The following is a 6,690-nucleotide window of genomic DNA, read 5'->3' on the forward strand; positions in this document are numbered from 1 at the left end:
CCTACTAATCCTTAAGCCGATTGGGTTTTTTTTTTTTTTCTTCAACTTGAAGCTTATCCATATTCACCGAGCTCTGGGGAAAAGGAGTTCTGCTGCACTTGCAAAGTGCACAGTCAATTTGTCTTTAGTAAATCAAGGTCTTTTGTAGATAAACAAATGCTATATTGGGTAAGTGCTACATCTGGCATTTGAGATGATTTTGAAATCTTTCTGATGTGCTTCTGACCAAAGGCTGAGCTGCTTTGAACTGATTTTGCATTATCTACAAATGCCTGCTTTCTTGTATTGCATTTTAGGGAGACATACTGTATCTCTATAGTACATCTTAACATACTTTACCAATCTGCCTATTTTAGATTAAAAAGAATTTTATCCCTTCCTCTTCAGTTTGCTTTAGTATGTGAAAGGTTGCCTAGGAGTGATCTGGAATGAACTCTTAGTCACTATGTAATGGCAGTAAGTTTTTGTGAGCTATATATTAAATATGAGTAGAATCTAGCAGGGATATTGTGATATAATTGCTTTTTGAAAAAGATTTGCAGGAAAGCAGAGGAATGTGATTAAACTCCTGGAATTAATCCAGAACCCATGTTTCAAAAGTTGTGAGTTGACCTATCTATATCATACGCTACAGTGGTATGGTCCCTCTAAAGTCTTACAAGTGCTTTTTTGCAATATATTGTAAATACATATTAGGTATAAAACACCTGATATTGATTTATTTCAGGTAAATACTGTGAATATTATCGTATGCACATACCTTCCAGGTAATGGTTGGTTTTCTAACCCCTCTACTTATGCAGCTCTGCTAAAGATATCGTTATTTTGTTATTATTATTACTATTAATTGTAAGGCTACCTCCTTGGCTTCTAGAATGCTCAAATTTGCAGAATCAAATGCAAATATAATGTGACTGTTTAGATTTCAATTTAAATAATTAACCAAGAGTCCAAGTTCTCTTACACTGTTGCGTGTCCCCCAGCCAGGTCACATGCCAAAGATTGTGATAAATACTGTTATCATAGCACAATATTCCATAACTGCAGTGGGTACAAACTTAACCACCTAGAATGCAATAAAGGTTCTTTTACCAAACTGAATTATAAATTGTCTGCCAAATAATTTTTCTTTTAAAAACTGGCGCTTTGTCAACTGATCCAATGCACAAACCATTTTAGCGAGATTTTATGACTTGCTGTCACAATTGGCAGACAGAAGAGTTCCGTTGGCTGATTAATAATGGTCCACCTGCACCTCTTTCAAGTTGCACTGTAGTTATAGGTAAAATGAATTAGAAATGTATTGTTATTTCTTTTCATTTTAAAGACCACATGAAAGTGATTAAGGGCTCTTTCAAACACGGAGTCACAAACTCAGTTTTTCTTAGCGGGGGGAGGGGGGAACGATCCGCCGATCCCCCGCTGAGCAGGAGAATGACAGCTGTTCTCCGCGATGTGTGTGGAGACACAGCTGTCAGGTCCCCATGCATCTCTATGGGGGAATCAGATGGGATTGTCCGCTCTCATCCTATCCCATCTGATCCGCTGGGCGATTGGAAAATAGGGTTTCCATCCGTCCAGATTTGACGGATCGGATCGGATGTCAGCGGACATCCGATTCCCCATAGAGATGCATGGGGTGACCGTTCAGATCCGCCAAAAAAATGGACAGGCAGATCTGAACGGTCCGCTTGTGTGAAAGGGGCCTAAGGGAGAAAAAGCTATGTTTAATAGAACTTAGTAGGGGACCTACAGGTGGTTCTATGAATGGCTATAGTAGTGATGATATAGTAATAATGACATTTTTTATCCATATACAGTTATTATTTTATGAAAATGTCTGTGTTATTGTCTTGTAGTAAGTGCTTCTTGGTGCTAGTATACAATGTCACTGGCTGTAGGGTTTTTGCAGTCTTCAGTGCACACATCCTGGAGAATGGAGCAGCTACCGTCACTGCCAGCATTCACAGACACATGATTCATTCACATTTCTCTCCAGAGCATTGCTACTCAAATGAAACAGTATGCTGAAGTGTTATCAAGTCCTTGTCTGTCAATAAATGTTCATACAGACACAATTTGTTGGACTGTTTATTCAAGGAAGTTGGGAACTCAAAGAGGTGAGATGACACATGGCTGCATTATAAAGTCAATGAACGTGTAAGAAGTAATAGTGGAAGCATTGTTTCCTAGGACAATGGGAGCACACAGTGCCGAAACCTCTCCTACTTACAGTGTAAACACCACACCTTAAATATGTGGATTAAATATCTGAAAGCTGTCCCAGTCTCAAATTCATTGGAAAGTTTATCTGAGATAAAACTAATACAGTATATGTTAAATACTGTTAGTGATAATGTTTTTGCAAAAAACCCGTATATATGTATAAATTGTAAATATATATACACAGGGACAGCCATATTTGGCCATTGCATGTGGAAGCCTTGCTTCTCCTTTACTAGTGCTGCTGAATGACTATGTCTCATTGCTTCTCTTCCCCATCCTTTATGAGAGGCTGATTAAAATGTGAACTCTTTGCAGAGTTAAACCTATTACGACAGTCTTTAACCACTTGAGAACCAGCCTGCAATACCCCTTCATTACCAGGCTATTTTCAGTTTCCATCGCTGTGATAGTTTGACCAACAATTACTTTGTCAGGCAATGCTGTATCAAATGAGTTGTATATTTGTTTGAGACAGATATAGCTTTCTTTTGTGGTATTTAATAGCCACTGGGTTTTTTTTTTTTTACTTTATAAAGGAAAAAATATTTTATTATATGTGACAACACTGAAGAAATTACACTTTGCTACAATGTAAAGTATTGAGTGTATAGCTTGTAAAACCGTGTAAATTTGCTGTCCCCCTCAAAATAACTCAACACACAGCCATTAATGACTAAACCGCTAGCAACAAAAGTGAGTACACTCCTAAGTGAAAATGTCCAAATTGGGCCCAATTAGCCATTTTTCCTCCCCGGTGTCATGTGACTCGTTAGTGTTACAAGAAGGGGTAGGAGAAAAAAAGCAGCGCCACCTCAGTGTAGATTAAAAGGTTATTTATTACATAAAAACAATGTAGTAACTCACACAGAGGAAATAGTTGATCAGCAAATGGTGATGGTCCATCTGCAACACCGTAGGGATGTTAGGGAAGTACACTGTGGCGGCCGTGGTCCTGGCTGTGCCGGTGGAGTCCGACACTTCCTGTGTTTCTGGCAGCGTTCAGTATCCAGGCTTACATCCAATAGTGGGAGGGGGGTGCTCGCGTTCAGAGCATGCATTCTCCTTCCTCAGGCGATGCTGTGTTAGTGTTACAAGGTCTCATGTGTGAATGGGAATTAGGTGTGTTAAATTTGGTGTTATCGCTCTCACTCTCTCATACTGGTCACTGGAAGTTCAACATGGCACCTCATGGCAAAGAACTCTGAGGATCTGAGAAAAAGAATTGTTGCTCTACATAAGATGGCCTAGGCTATAAGAAGATTGCCAAGACCCTGAAACTGAGCTGCAGCACAGTGGCTAAGACCATACAGTGGTTTAACAGGACAGGTTCCCGTTTAACAGTGGTTTAACAGAGCAGGCCTAGTTGACCAAAAGAAGTTGAGTGCAAGTGCTCAGCGTCTTATCCAGATGTTGTCTTTGGGGAAATAGACATATGAGTGCTGCCAGCATTGCTGCAGAGGTTGAAGGGGTGGGGGGTCAGCCTGTCAGTGCTCAGACCATATGCCGCACACTGCATCGAATTTGGTCTGCATGGCTGTTGTCCCAGAAGGAAGCCTCTTCTAAAGATAATGCATAAGAAAGCCCACAAACAGTTTGCTGAAGACAAGTAGTCTAAGGTCATGGATTACTGGAACCGTGTCCTGTGGTCTGATGGGACCAAGATAAACTTATTTAGTTCAGATGGTGTTAAGCGTGTGTGGCGGCAACCATGTGAGGAATACAAAGACAAGTGTGTCTTGCCTACAGTCAAGTATGGTGATGGGAGTGTCATGGTCTGGGGCTGCATGAGTGCTGCCAGCACTGGGGAGCTACAGTTCTTTGACTAAATTGATGAAGAAATTTGATTTTTTATGAGGAACGTTTTATAGTAGAAAGTAAAAAAATATAGTTTTTTTTTTTCAATATCGTTTTTGTTTATAGCCAAAAAAATAAAAAAAACACAGAGGCGATCAAATACCACCTAAAGAAAGCTCTATTTGAGGGGAAAAAAATTATTTATTTTGGTTCAGTGGTAATTGTCAGTTAAATTAGCGCAGTGCCGTATCGCAAAAAATTACCTGGTCAGGAGAGGGGGGGGGGGGATAAATCAAGTGGATATTCTTGTTTTTCATACTTATAATATTCCCCCTCAAACCCAACAAAAATGTTTCCTCTTCTAGAGCTACTGGTGCACTGAACTAAACACACACACTTTTTAAATCTAACTTGAGCAACAACTAGAAAAATAGACTGAAAAACTAAATTTTTTTTGTCCTTAACCACTTTACCACCAGAGCATTTTGCTGTCTTACGTCTGGGCCACTTTTTGCGATTTGGCGCTGTGCGACTTTAACTGACAATTGTGCGGTTGTGCGACGCCGTACCCAAACGAAATTTACGTCCTTTTTTTCCCACAAACAGAGCTTTCTTTTCTTTCTGCGATTTTTACTTTTTGCGCTATAAACAAAAAAAAGCGTTTATTTTGAAAAAAAAACAATATTTTTAACATTTTTTTTATATGAAATTCCCCCCAAAAAAGATGTAAAAAACAATTTTTTTTTACATTTTTGGCCAATTTGTTTTCTGCTACCTATGTTTGGTAAAAAAAAATCACAATAAGCGTATTTTGATTGGTTTGCACAAAAGTTATTGCGTTTACTAACAAAGGGAAAGATTTGTCATTTTTGGTGTTTTTTTTTTAACGCGTAATGGCGTCGATCTGCGATTTTTTTGCGGGACTGCGACATTGCGGCGGACAGATCGGACCCTTGACTGACATTTGTGACACTTTTGGGGGTACCAGTGACATTACTGCAGTAATCAGTGCTATATATATGCACTGTTACTGTAAAAATGACACTGGCAGGGAAGGGGTTAATTTTATTGGAGAGGGAGGGGTTAATGTATGCCTGGTGCTTACTGACGTGTGTGGGGGGAGGCGACTATGTGACACAAGGACAGATCCAGGGTTCAGCTATGCTGAACCCTGCAATCTGACCCTGCCTGTCACTTAGGAGATCCGCCCGCTTGTGTTTACACAAGCAGGCGGATCTCCACACTAGATCCCCGTGGATCGGGGAAGAGCGGCGGCGATCGCCGCTGCTCCTCCCCTGGCCCGACTCCCGCTGTGACTGAAAACAGCGGGAGCGAGCCTCCGGCGGCGCACGCGCGCCGCCGAGAAAGGGGAGTGTCTGACGACGTAGTACTACGTCGTCAGACGATAACGAGCCACTCTGCCGCAGTAATATTACTGTGGGCAGAGGTAAAGTGGTTAATCTTATTTATCGGTCTCTGCAAGTCACAAGATTAGTGAATGCATGACTTTTAACTCAGATGTTAAGTGATGTAAAAGAAATCTGATCACACAACATATTCATTATTTTAATTAGATTCATATGACACCCACAGCTGCTCACATTCTTGTGCATATATAAGAGGATGAAATGCATTCCTCACGGAAGTGTTATTACAGAGGATACAGTTAACTTGATGCACTGTATAGGGAAATATTCGTTAGCTTTGTCTAGCACAAGTTGGGTTCTGAATTTAATACTGGAAACTTTATCTGAATGTCCATTCTAAATCATTCTATCTGAGATTCTGGAGATTTCCCGTCTAAAATATCAGTTGTGCCGACCATAACATGATTTTTCAAATGTGAGTTTTTACAACAAGTACTCTCTGAAAAGACAAAAAAGGTTTACTTCGAAAGAGCTAATTTTTAGGCCTCATGCACACAAGGCATTTTTACAGCTGCTTTTAGGAGTGTCAGGCATTTTTTTTTTTTTCAGCTTAAAAACGGCCCTTCGTGTTATTCTATGTCCTCATGCACACACAGGCTATTAGGAGCTGTAAATGGCATACGTGTTTTAAGCTGTAAAAAAAAACCCAGGACCAGTGCGTTCTGGAGCAGCAGCGTTAAGCTGTAAAAATGCCTGACCCTGCTAAAGGCTGCATACAGTGGTGCGCAGTCATCTTGGAACAGGAAGGAGCCACCCCAAAGTTGAGAGCATATAATTGTCCAAAATGTCTTGTATGCTGACGCCTTAAGAGGAGTTCCCTTCACTGGAACTAAGGGGCCAAGCCTAACCCTTGAGAAACAACCCCACACCATAATCCCCCCTCCACCAAATGATTTGGCTCAGTGCACAAAGCAAGGTCCATAAAGACATGGTAAGTTTGGGGCGGAAGAACTTGACTGGTCTGCACAGAGTCCTGACCTCAACCCGATAGAGCACCTTTGGTATAAACTAGAGTGGAGACTGCGAGCCAGGCCTTCTTGTCCAATATCAGTGCCTGACCTCACAAATGCGCTCCTGGAAGAATGGCCAAACATTCCCATAGACACACTCCTAAACCTTGTGGACAGCCTTCCCATAAGAGATCAACAAAAAGAACCCCTGCACATACTGGTGTCCAACATCTACACGGGGATATACTTCACCAGTCAATGGCGCTGATCCTGAGTCCACTTCCTACTTGTTA

The 6,690-nt window shown here is 41.0% G+C and overlaps 1 long non-coding RNA gene across 1 annotated transcript; it reads left to right on the forward strand.

Annotated features, from left to right (window-relative positions):
- Positions 1 to 1,010: 1,010 nt before the first annotated feature.
- Positions 1,011 to 2,078, forward strand: LOC309567748. The gene is made up of 2 exons (XR_014225959.1): positions 1,011 to 1,365; positions 1,716 to 2,078. It is a non-coding gene; the product is annotated as an uncharacterized lncRNA (long non-coding RNA).
- Positions 2,079 to 6,690: the final 4,612 nt, after the last annotated feature.

The sequence above is a fragment of the Pelophylax lessonae genome, assembly GCF_965119305.1.
Source record: "Pelophylax lessonae genome assembly, chromosome: 12".
In the NCBI taxonomy this organism is placed as follows: Eukaryota; Metazoa; Chordata; class Amphibia; order Anura; family Ranidae; genus Pelophylax; species Pelophylax lessonae.